The sequence below is a fragment of the Bufo bufo genome, chromosome 4, assembly GCF_905171765.1.
Source record: "Bufo bufo chromosome 4, aBufBuf1.1, whole genome shotgun sequence".
NCBI classification, from domain to species: domain Eukaryota; kingdom Metazoa; phylum Chordata; class Amphibia; order Anura; family Bufonidae; genus Bufo; species Bufo bufo.
Window position 1 is genome coordinate 216,548,130 of NC_053392.1, and position 13,841 is coordinate 216,561,970.

Consider the following 13,841-nt stretch of genomic DNA (forward strand, 5'->3'; position numbering starts at 1 on the left):
AATCCAAGACAAGAAAAGAGATGGGCCTCTCTTGGCCTAGCGAAGAATACAAAGATTGATGAGGGTTAGAAGCCTGCAAAGGAAGTATGCAGAATTTTCAGCCAGTAATAAATAACATGAGGTAGAATATGATTAACATCGACAAGCAAGGTTTAGAAAGATTTGCCGATTGCCCACTATAGATTAATGTATGCCATTGTGTTATACAAATTCACAACCAAATCAAACTTTTTCTACAGAATTTAGCTGCTATGAAGGCAGATGGTCCACCTTTTGATCCTACACTTTCAGCCAAGCCTTTCTAATAGGAATGAGTGTTATAAAGAGGGCAGCATTGTTCCGCTTTCAGTGGACCCTTAACTAATGTGTGATTACCTCCTCTCCAGCTGAGGGGCCCAGCAATGTATCACACATCCAGTGGCCCTTAAAATCAGAAAGTATTACTCAGTGATTAACATACAGAGGTACTGACCAAAGTGGAGTATAACTTTAAAACTCTGGCAAGTTGTAACCTAGGGTGTCAATTTATTAAGGATTTGTATGTGTTTATTCACAATTTATTCACAATGGGGCCAGCAAATCTCCCTGTGGCAACAACATTGGAAAGGAAATACACACATATGTTCTAATAATAACGACCTGCTAAGGCAAAAAAATAAGTATTAATTTAATTTATTAAAATTGATATATTTATCCCATTGTTACTAAACAAAATGCAGGTGTTCACTGTTCTTGTTATGCAGAGAAGTTGAACGGCACACCTCTTCTTTTTTGTGCGGGTGGTGCTCAGTGGTAATTTTTACCATTCATCTAATAGAAGATAGACCACGGCACTCAGTTTCTGGTGTATGAAATATACTTTTTTTTTATTATTATTAGTTGATTCTTATGGCATTCGTCCAGAAGGTGAATACAAATTTACTGGCCAACGTTTCGGTCAACACTTGACCTTGGTCACGGCCTGGTATGAATATAGAGTATAAAGAACACATAAGTATATTTACAGAATAGTAACAAATTTGGTAAAGCAATTTCATACATTGCAATCATCGAAATCCTATGATATCATATAAGGTGGCAGTAGATGTTTGACATCATTATTTTTTCATGTCATTATTGTATAGAAGCCTACTATATAGAGGAGCAATATACAGAATAAGTATTCATGCTCTAGGAGTATCTGGATGCGTCCTTAGTGTGTCCGTATGAGTACAGCTGAACAATAGGAGGGTCCGGTGGGAGTAGAGAGTAAACCAATTTTGTTTAAGGTGCATAACAGCCGTGTGGGTAGAGTGAATATAGGCATTTTAACTTGGTGGTCAGGTTTATGCATGGCATATAATGCATGGTATATCCCCGAAAGAGTTACATGTTCTGCAAATCCACTCAAGTAAATCCTTATAGAGTATGATGCATGTCACAGTAAAGAATAAGATATGAGGGAGAGAAGAGGGATCTCTGGCTGCATTACCTTAGTATAATTCTGGAGAGGCATCTCTGGACGGCGTGTGGGTGTCCATACCATATACACGTGCATGTTAATGCACCACTTCACCTCTACTTAATGAGCAGCCAACTATCAGGAAGGAACACTTCCTTCCCGACAATCGGCTTCTCCTCGGAGCGCAGAAATGTGTCTCCATACACCACTACCGTATGTCTCTTCATTGGCTGGTATTAGCTCATTTCAAACTACACTACATCTATCATAACTACAAACTTGTGAAATCAGTGGTTTGAAAGTTTAAAAAAGTATTTTCTTAAATGTTCTGTTTTACTATTCGTTTATATGATTGTTTTGTTTCTTCTATACTTGTAGATAAAAATAGAACTATAAATCCAATAATAAAAATGGAATTGTACATTTTAATTAAAAACATTTTTTTATGGGTGATCATTTTTCAAAACATGCTGCCACTTGACCAAAAGGGGCACTGTTCAATTGCTTTTACTAAATTTAAAGGAGTTGTAATCCTTTGGGGGGGGGGGGACAAACCCTCCTCCTGAGCAGACCTATATAGGGAAGCATGCTTACCTGCTTCCTGGCACTGGCTCCTTCGTTCCATGGCCTTTGCTGCTCTGCTGCTGGAGTCTGCCATTAGTGTTGATCTGCTCCTCTTATCTCACGTGACCATTTACAGGTTACTGCTGTAGCCAATAATTGGCTGCAGCGGTGATAAACAGCAGGTTTGCATGCAGGGAGCACAGCGGAGCAGCTGAGATCTGAGAATGAAGGAGCCAGTAGCAGGTGCTGGAAAGCAGATAAGTATGCTTTCCTTTGGGGAACAAACCCTTTAATGTACAGGTGTGTTCAACCAGTGGCTGTCCAGAGCATACATACGATGACAGGAAGTTATAACTACATATGAAATACATTGCTTAGTCAATGACAAAAAAAAAAAATCAGCCTAACATGAACAAATAGTGAACTGGTCAATCGTAAAACACTCAGCACATTGCATGGAGAGATATATAATAATAAAATGTGCGAATATTTATTAATATTAATAATCACATCAGCTAGATCTTTGATGTGCAAAGCTAGAGTCCTCTATGAATTAAATTTTTTGCGGCAAATAGAGAAAAAATGCCTATTCTTGTCTGCGGACAAGAATAGGATAAGCTCTATCTTTTTTATGGAGACGCAGAACGGGACCACGGATGCAGGCAGCACACTGTGTGCTGTCTGCATCTTCTGCGGCCCCATAGAAATGAATGGGTCTGCACCCGTTCCGTAAAGTTGCAGAATGGATGCGAACTCATTCATACAGCCATCTGAATGAGCCCTTATGCTGAGTTCACACTTAAGTTATTTGATCAGTTAAATCCATCAGTTATTGTGAGCCAAAACTAGGTGCGGGTCAAAAACACAGAACTGGTGCAGATCTGTCTATTATAACTTATCCGTGAGTAGGCTTCACTACTGGTTTTGCCTCACAATAACTGATGGAAATACAGTAACTGAGCAAATAACTGAAGTGTGAACTCACCCTTAATGGTGTGTATTCCCATTTATAAAATGATATCCTACTGATCTCTGGAACCCTAATCAATCCTAAGAATGATGGGTTCACAGTTGGCCCTATTCACTTGAAAAAGTGGCCAGGGAACGGCTATGTAGTGAGAAACCGTGAAGGTGCTATAGAGGAAAGTCAGGTTTTCAGGTTCAGTGGGTATCCAGAGGTCAAGAAGACCCACCAATTATTAAGTGATAGTCTGTCCTAGCAATATTCTGTTACTCTTAAAGGTGGGAATAAACCTTTCAAGCTTCAGAGAATGGAGCAGGATTTTAAAGGTAAGTCTTTGATTGTTTTAACCCCAACTAGATCCAAACAAAATAAAATGAAGGAAGGAAGCTATTTCCAAAAATGTTGGTGGTTATACATAAATAAAAATAAAAAAAAAGAATTAGCCATTGACAACATTTACACAAAGGCACATGCAAACAGATAAAGAAACACAAAAAAACAAAACATAGAGTCAAATAATGTTTTTTTCCCCTCTGTTATATAAATCAGCCAAAAAAAGCCTTTGGCATCCTCCATCAGATGTATAGGCAGAGGTATGCTCCCTTAATAACACTGCTTCTAAGTGGAGAATACCTCCATACTAGGAGACTACATGTACCTCCCTACAGGTTTGAAGGACACTGGTGTGCCCCAATTCTGATCCTAAACTCCTGACTTTTTAGTCTCTGCAAGTTAAAAGAATCTAAATGTAAATTAGCAATACTTTTGGGACATGGCCACATAGTCAGGTTTCTTGATGCACTTCTGGAAGCCGAAATCAGTAGTGAATTTAAAACAGAAGATAAGTCGTATCTGTCCTTTATACTTTTTCTCCTGTTATAATCCACTGCTGATTTTGACTTCCAAAACTGCATCAAACAACCTGACCATATGGCCATACCCTTACACAAATTGGTCATACTGAAATAGGCAACCCACAGCTGCCAAAGGAATTCTTCTTCTACATTTTCTGTTCAAATTCTGTAAATGAATTGACCAAACTGCATCCTCACAGTGGTAAAATACACTAATATTCAGGATACATATTAAATCCATCTTCCAGACACAGACAAATAATACGCCATTAAAAAGTATGTGATTAGTTCACCTATACTTTCTCTCCAGCATGCAAGGGTCAGTTTCACCTTTGACCCCAGGCTACCCCATAAATTGAGTGCTGTCCCTTGCTTTGGCAGGTGCTTCATTTACAATTTGTGTGTGGTAGCAGCACAGCAATTGGCCCACTCCTAAACCAAATTCTCTCATGGAAGAAACAATGACCTATCCATTTAAATAGTCTGACATTTCCTGTAGTTACTGCCTTGACACTTAGAGGGGATTTTACATGATGGACTGAGGAGGATGACCATTAGGTGAACCTCTCAGATATCTCTTGATGTATCTGACATGTAATGGATGCATGCATCACAGTAAAGAATTTACCCAAGTATTTTGTAGATATGTAAACTACTTCTCTGGAGATCAGTAACTTAATACTGCAGATATGCTCCTCAGCAGAGAACATAAATCATTGTGCAATGAGAGTGACTACATAGAGCTTGGTAGGGGGACACATTGACTTCTCATCTCATTAAACCACATTTGGATTATCAGGCTAGGTGAACCCTACAGTATATAAATTGTGATAGGTATCATTAGGTTCTTGTATTTTCCGGTCCCTTCCCATTTTTTGAGTAGAGGAACACTTGGGCTTTGGTTGTGCAGCAGTCATATTACAGTAACCATCGTATAGCCTCAATGTTTCCCTATAAAAGTTAGGTAGGTTACTAGTTCTCCTTATAGAGACCAGTCCTGCATGGAGACTTACTGGAAGTGTTGCATGGTATGGAGACTTATTGGCAATGATTTATGTTAAAACAATATGCAAAGAGGTATCTCCCAAGAAAAGATAACCCCTTGCTTGCTAATGTAGATAGAAAAGACCGGCAGTCACTTTTTCTTCTGCTGATTAAATCTCTTTATTCGTCACATGAGAGATATTCTGTGACGCGCGTTTCGGCTCCAATACGAGCCTTTCTCAAACAGATATAGCATACAAAATGACACAGTATACAGGATTTAAATAGACCGCCTAAGCGGAAGTGATATCAAGTAAGTTGGTGATCAATCAAACAAAATTAAAGCAAAAGCAGAAACGCGTGAGAAACAACCCAAATGCAGCAGCATCAATCAAGTTAGTAGTATTTGAAGATCATACGGAATTCTTTCAATGATCATGGCGACTTCTAATTCAGATGATGCGGTTGGGGGTTCCTCACGTTTTCTGAAAAAAAAAATTACATAAAAAACAAGTAAATACAAAGAAGTTTTTATACAATAAAATTGAGCTTGGAAAATTACAGGAAGCTATTCAGATCGTATTCCCGGTTTAACCCCATGGGTTCCAATGTCTGCAATGTATGAATCCAATAGGATTCGCGTTTTTTCAACATTTTTGTCCGATTACCCCCTCTGCGAGGTTGTGCCACATGTTCAATAATTTGAAAACGCAATTGCGCAATATTATGTTTACAGCGATCAAAGTGGTAAGGAACCGGTAAAAGCAAGTTATTTTTTCTTATAGTGGACTTGTGTTTAGAAAAGCGATCTTTCATTCGCATAGATGTTTCTCCTATATATAGGAGTCCACAAGGGCACTTTAATAGATATACAATATAATTGCTATTACATGTAAAAAAGCCCCTAACTGGGAATCGCTTGCCTGTGTGGGGATGTGTGAAATATTCCACTTTAATTACACTTGAACAATGTATACACCCCAGGCAAGGAAACGTACCCTTCCTAGGAGTGGATAAAGTCTGTTGGCGCTTTTCAGTCTGAACACTGCCGACATCGGCCCTTACCACCATGTCGCGGACATTCTTGTTACGTTTGTAACATATTAAAGGAGGGCTCTTAAACTCCTCCACAGAGGGGTATGCCCGAGACAAAATGTTCCAATATCTAGTGAAAATATAGCGACATTTGTTAACCCATGGGTGATATTTGGTAACAAATGGAATACGCGACCCCTTGGCTCCTGTTTAGGGGCCAAAGAGGTAACCTTACTCCTCTCATTACCCAGCAGTGTGACGGGATACCCTCTATCCTCAAATCTCATAGACATTTCACAAGGCTTTTCTCTTTTACACCTATATCGGAAACAATCCTACGCACCCTCTGAAATTGAGAATGCGGTAACGCTTTTTGACCGTAGGAGGATGAAAACTAGAGAAATGAAGGAGAGAATTTCTGTCGGTCTTTTTAATATGCAAATCAGTCTCAACCAACCCATTCTCACCATTCTCTTAATGACCAGGGGGTCCAGAAAGTTAATTTCATGATTATTGAAATGCAGGGTAAACTGAAGCTCGGACCAAACCGAGTTCAGATACTCCGCAAAGTCGCGAAGGGATCGAATGCCGCCCAGCCACACGCAAAACACGTCATCGACGAATCTTCGCCAGAAAATGCAGTGAATTTTAAACAAATCATTATTGTAAACATATTTATCTTCAAACCATGACATGTACGAGTTTGCATATGGCAGTGCGGCATTCGAGCCCATTGCGGTCTCGCAGCGCTGCTGGTAGTAGGTATCCTGAAACAGAAAATAGCTTCCTGTAATTTTCCAAGCTCCATTTTATTGTATAAAAACTTCTTTGTATTTACTTGTTTTTTTATGTAATTTTTTTCTGAAAACGTGAGGAACCCCCAACCGCATCATCTGAATTAGAAGTCGCCATGATCATTGAAAGAATTCCGTATGATCTTCAAATACTACTAACTTGATTGATGCTGCTGCAGTTGGGTTGTTTCTCACGTGTTTCTGCTTTTGCTTTAATTTTGTTTGATTGATCACCATGGTTACTTGATGTCACTTCCGCTTAGGCGGTCTATTTAAATCCTGTATACTGTGTCATTTTGTATGCTATATCTGTTTGAGAAAGGCTCGTATTGGAGCCGAAACGCGCGTCACAGAATATCTCTCATGTGACGAATAAAGAGATTTAATCAGCAGAAGAAAAAGTGAGTGCCGGTCTTTTCTATCTACATTAGTGGGATCATTGTCTCAGACCCGTGCACACGCCTCTTGAATGGAGTGCCGGCTGATCATTATTTGATTAACCCCTTGCTTGCGTCACCTTGTGGAAGTGGCTCTTTATGAGGCTTGTTAGGTTTGTTAAAAAGTCATTTTTTGCCTGACAGGGAGCCACTTCCACAAGGTGGCACTAGAGAGATGGTTCTCTTTCTTTGGGAGATACCTCTTTGCATTTTCCTATGAAAGAAACAGTTGCTGACAACTTTAACTAGTTGCAATAATTCCGACCACTGAAATTTATCTGATTGTCAAGTAGGGCCGGACCTGGAGCACAGCGGTAGGGGTAGGCCATCATGACGATGGTTTAGGTGAGAGGAAGGAGGTAGATAGGGTTAATGTTAGAGGAGGCAGTGGTTTGGGAGTGGAGCGGTAGTTATAGTAACGGAGGTGGGAGGAGTAGCGGTTTTAAATTAGAGAGGAGGAGGTTAGCAATCGCCATTTTGGGGTTTAGCTGGAGAAACGTGGAGCTGCAGATGATGTCCTCCTGCGATATGTCCGTGGAGGAGCTGTTGGCTGAGGGAGCAAGTGGGGGATCTTATGGAGACATCCGCACCACGTGAATCTCCCCCTAATGTGAGGGTCACCCACCGGCGCGCCTGAGCCCAAAGAGCACCCCCAGGGTTCGGCGCCGTGTCCGGAGCCCTTTAAGGGACCCTCCGCGGCAGGGAGCGCCCGCACAGCCTGCTGGGATGCGCTCTTGCCACGGGGGGAATCCCTATGCACGGTGGAACCCAGAGCAGAGTGAGACGCCCCTTCCCCCACTCTCTGCGGCTAGGTCATCTGGATCGGGAGCAGGATCTGCGGGCCGGCCCAGCTTACCTGAAAACTGGCGGTCCGCTCGGTGGGGTCAAAAGGTCGGTTGGGCTGCACAGAGGGGAGGAGAAGACCTGTGTAGGCCTGCAGCAGCGTTGAGTGAAGAGGGATCCGGTTCTCACATGGCAGGAGCCATGTGTTCCCAAGGTGCGAGAGTGTCCAGCATAATCCAGACAGCGCCCCCTGCTGGGCAAGAAGAGATGCCTGCCTCATCTGGGAGCGACGTCTGAGAAGAGAGACCGTCTACATCCAGGAGCTGGACATTGGGATCCAGGGATCTTCAGGATGCAGGACCTGCGGCAGCAGGAGTCACAGCGCCCGTGGTGCCTGGTGAGATATCATGGGGTCCCATATTATCTCAGCTTAGCTCCCCTGGGGGTGGTATGGTCACTGAGGATCGGGGGAGGGGGTTAGGTCAGTTGCTGGGGGGTTTGGCGGGGTGGTTGACTAGTTTGGGTGCGAGTGGGGGGTCTCCGTTACCAGCTTGGGGGGGAGTCCAGGGGCCAAGTTTGGGAGTTGGGTCTGTTGGGGGTGCGATATCGTCGGTTTCTGTGGAGACTCAAGTGGGGGGAGATAGGCCTAGGTTGGATGATGGGGTACGTGGGGATGTGTATGTGTGCTTTGAAGACCCACTGGGTGCCCACTTGAAGCAGGAGGTTAAGGAAAAAATTTGGAAGGGGGAGTATGTGAATTTTTTTTCGCGACTCCCCTTAGAGCGGTTTAATCTGGATAGGATTAGAAAGGAAGAAGGTAAAAAAGAGGATGAAGAAAAACGGCGTTACCGTTTGATTCCCCAGACGTTTGTTAATTGGTTGCAAGCGTTTGCTATTTTGGCAAGCGTTATTGGGGAAAAGTCACCGGAGTGCTGCTCGGCGCTATTTTTTTACCAGGATGCCATAGGTGAGGCGTATCGGGTTTACGGCGGGGTGGGTTGGCTCCGGTATGATGAACAGTTTCACCAGCGTAAAGCGATGAGGCCGGATATCCGTGGGATCACAAGGATATTGGCCTGTGGTTAAAAGTTACGGCTCCGGCTCGGGTAGTGCAGCCCTTTCGGGGGGAGGCAGGGGGGAGTTCCTCAGGGGTTATCGCGGCTGCCTCGGCAAAAGGATTATGTTTCCTTTTCAATGAAGGAAACTGTAGATTCAGGGGTAAGTGCAAGTTCAAGCATGAATGCATTTTGTGTGGGGGATTGCACGGGGCTAACAGGTTTTTTAGGGGCGGGAGGCAAAGAGAGGGTGATTCCAGTGGAAAAGGGCCAGACGCCAGTGGTGGAAAAGATGCGGGAGTTCTTAGATAGGTACCCGAAGCGGGAAGCAGCGTTGTTGTTAAAAAATGGTTTTCAGTTTGGTTTTCGTATTCCGTCGGTTACACCGATGGCTGACTTTAGGGTTTCCCCCGCTGGGGGTGGTGCCCAAGAAGGAGCCGAACAAGTTTCAGCTCATTCATAACTTGTCTTTTCCGAAGGGTGCGTCGGTCAATGATGGTACGTCATTTGACGCGGCTGTCCGTTGGGTTAGGCGCTTAGGTCAGGGAACATTGTTGGCGAAAATTGACATCGAGTCGGCTTTTCGTTTGTTACCGGTTCATGTGGATAGCATGCATTTGCTATGTTGCTTTTGGGAGGGGGGCTATTTTGTAGACAGATGTCTGCTCATGGGCTGTTCGGTTTCTTGTGCGTACTCTGAGACGTATAGTTCCTTTTTGGAATGGGTAGTGGTTGATGTTTCTGGTTGTTCGTCGGTCATGCATTAGGCTACTTTCACACTAGCGTTCGGAGCGGATCCGTCTGATGTTTCATCAGACGGATCCGCTCCTATAATGCAAACGCTTGCATCCGTTCAGAACGGATCCGTTTGCATAACAGTTTATTTCAGATCTGATTTTTCACTTCGGAAAACTCAGATCCGACAGTATATTCTAAACACAGAAGCGTTCCCATGGTGATGGGGACGCTTCAAGTTAGAATATACTGAGAACTGTGTACATGACTGCCCCCTGCTGCCTGGCAGGTGCTTCCAGGCAGCAGGGGGCAGACCCCCCCCCCCCCCTCCTGTATTTAACTTATTGGTGGCCAGTGCGGCCCCCCCTCCCTCCCCAGTATTAATTGTAAGCAGTGCGGCCCCCCTCCCTCTATATTCATCGGTGGCCAGTGCGGATATTAAATATGAGCAGTGCGGTCTCCCCCTCCCTCCCTCCCCAGTATTAAATATGAGCAGTGCGGTCTCCCCCTCCCTCCCTCCCCAGTATTAAATATGAGCAGTGCGGTCTCCCCCTCCCTCCCTCCCCAGTATTAAATATGAGCAGTGCGGCCTCCCCCTCCCTCTATTCATTGGTGGCCAGTGCGGATTCAAAGTATTGTGATCAGTGCGGCCTCTCCTCTCGACCCCCCCCCCCATCATTGGTGGCAGCGGAGAGTACCGATCGGAGTCCCAGTTTAAATCGCTGGGGCTCCGATCGGTTACCATGGCAGCCAAGACGCTATTGCAGTCTTGGCTGCCATGGTTACTTAGCAACAAATAGCAGCATTATACTTACCTGAAGAGCTGCGATCTATGTGACCGGCCGGGAGCTCCTCCTACTGGTAAAGTGACAGGTCTGTGCGGCGCATTGCCTATAGACCTGTCACTTACCAGTAGGAGGAGCTCCCGGCCGGTCACATAGATCGCAGCTCTTCAGGTAAGTATAATGCTGCTATTTGTTGCTAAGTAACCATGGCAGCCAAGACTGCAATAGCGTCTTGGCTGCCATGGTAACCGATCGGAGCCCCAGCGATTTAAACTGGGACTCCGATCGGTACTCTCCGCTGCCACCAATGATGGGGGGGGGGTCGAGAGGAGAGGCCGCACTGATCACAATACTTTGAATCCGCACTGGCCACCAATGAATAGAGGGAGGGGGAGACCGCACTGCTCATATTTAATACTGGGGAGGGAGGGAGGGGGAGACCGCACTGCTCATATTTAATACTGGGGAGGGAGGGAGGGGGAGACCGCACTGCTCATATTTAATACTGGGGAGGGAGGAAGGGGGAGACCGCACTGCTCATATTTAATATCCGCACTGGCCACCGATGAATATAGAGGGAGGGGGGCCGCACTGCTTACAATTAATACTGGGGAGGGAGGGGGGGCCCCACTGGCCACCAATAAGTTAAATACAGGAGGGGGGGGGGGTCTGCCCCCTGCTGCCTGGCAGCAGGGGGCAGTCATGTACACAGTTCTCATTATATTCTAACTTGAAGCGTCCCCATCACCATGGGAACGCCTCTGTGTTAGAATATACTGTCGGATTTGAGTTTCACGATGTAACTCAAATCCGATGGTATATTCTAACATAGAGGCGTTCCCATGGTGATGGGGACGCTTCAAGTTAAAATATACCATCGGATTGGAGAAAACTCCGATCTGATGGTATAATCCTGACTTTACATTGAAAGTCAATGGGGGACGTATCCGTTTGAAATTGCACCATATTGTGTCAATGTCAAACGGATCCGTCCCCATTGACTTGCATTGTAAGTCTGGACGGATCCGTTTGGCTCCGCACGGCCAGGCGGACACGAAAACGCTGCAAGCTGCGTTCGGGTGTCCGCCTGCTGAGCGGAACGGAGGCCAAACGCAGCCAAACTGATGCATTCTGAGCGGATCCGCATCCACTCAGAATGCATTGGGGCAGTACGGATCCGTTCGGGGCCGCTTGTGAGAGCCTTCAAACGGAACTCACAAGCGGAGCCCCGAACGCTAGTGTGAAAGTAGCCTTATTTGGATGATTTTTTGTGCCTTGGGCCGGAGGGTTCCAGTGTTTGTTCTTTGTTGTTGCATACGTTGTGGTCGGTTTTTGAGCGTTTTTGAGTTCCGTTGGTGGAAGAAAAGACAGTCTGTCCAGTGACAGAATTGTGTTTTTTAGGCATTGCCATCGAAACGATCAGAATGGAATGCAGGCTACCAGAGGACAAGCTAAGGGAGGAGGTTCATCGCGCCAAAGAGAAGGAAAAAATTTGCTTGAGGGATTTGCAGTCCTTGCTGGGCAAGCTTAACTTTGCCTGCAGGATACTGCCGATTAGTGTTGAGCGCGAATATTCGAATTGCGAATTTTTTTCTCGAATATCGCAATTTCGAGATTTTGCGAATATTTAGAATATCGTTCTATATATTCGCGAAATCTAATATTCTTTTTTTTTCTTTTTTTTTTTATTATTATATTTTTTTCTTTCCCACTTCCCTAAAGTTGTTCTTACCTGTCCTTTGGATTCCTGGCTTCCTGGCTGCTGCAGTCAGTGGCGTTTTCAACTTACTGCTATATTCCATATTAGCTAAATTACAATCTAATCTATATGTGTATTTTACGAAATTTCGCAATAGTCGGAATTGCGATGCGAGTAATATAACACAAAATAGTCGCATGAAGATTTCAACTTAGCACTGCTATATTCCATATTCTAGCCTAATATGGAATATAGCTGTGCTAAGTTAGCACTGCTATATTCCATATTAGGCTAGAATATGGAGTATAGCAGTGCTAAGTTGAAATCTTCATGCGACTATTTCGTGTTATATTACTCGCATCGCAATTTCGACTTTTGCAAATGTTCTTAATATTGCTCTAACTTCGTCTTTTAGAAATTTCGTAATATTGCTCTAACTTCGTCTCTTAGAATATTACGAATATTCTAAAAGACGAAGTTAGAGCAATATTACGAAATTTCGTAAAATACACATATAGATTGTAATTTAGCTATAATCCCTTTTTTCCTGTAATTTTTTTTTGCCTCTTCTGAACTTAAGTTTTGTAAAATATGTACACTATTAAAAAATATTACTATAGCAGTATATTAGCTTAAATACAATCTATGTGTATTTTACGAAATTTCGTAATATTGCTCTAACTTCGTCTTTTAGAATATTACGAATATTCTAAAAGACGAAGTTAGAGCAATATTAAGAACATTTGCAAAAGTCGAAATTGCGATGCGAGTAATATAACACGAAATAGTCGCATGAAGATTTCAACTTAGCACTGCTATATTCCATATTCTAGCCTAATATGGAATATAGCTGTGCTAAGTTAGCACTGCTATATTCCATATTAGGCTAGAATATGGAATATAGCTGTGCTAAGTTGAAATCTTCATGCGACTATTTCGTGTTATATTACTCGCATCGCAATTTCGACTTTTGCAAATGTTCTTAATATTGCTCTAACTTCGTCTTTTAGAATATTCGTAATATTCTAAGAGACGAAGTTAGAGCAATATTACGAAATTTCGTAAAATACACATATTAGCCTAGCCATAGTCAATAGCATAGGAACGTTGCCTTATACTATCAAGATAAATATTCGCAATATGCGAAAAAAATAAATCGCATATTATTCGCGATAATTGGAATAATTGCGAATATTCGATTTCAACGAATATAACACGAATATTCATTTGAATATTCGCGAAATATCGCGAAATCGAATATGGCACCTCCCGCTCATCACTACTGCCGATGGGGAGAATTTTTTGCAGGCGGCTGGCGTCGGCTATGGCGATGGTTGACTGCGCCCCACCATTTTATACGCTTGGGAAGGGAGTTAAAAGGGGATCTGAGGGTGTGGGAGGAGTTTTTGGAGTGTTACAATGGTAGGTCAGTGGTGATGGGGGATTCCCGAGACAATGCAGATTTTGATTTATACACTGACGCAGCTGGGGGGTTGGTTTTGGGGCTTTCTGTCAGGGACAGTGGTGTGCTGCGCGGTGGCCTGAGTCCTGGGTGATGCGCGGGTGGGTTAGGAATTTGGTTCTTTTGGAATTTTTTCCCATTGTCGTGGCGGTGGTGTTGTGGGGGAGTAGGTTTAAGAATAAGAAGGTGCGGTTCCACTGCGATAATCTAGGGGTGGTGCAGGCTATCAACAGTTTATCAGCATCTTCC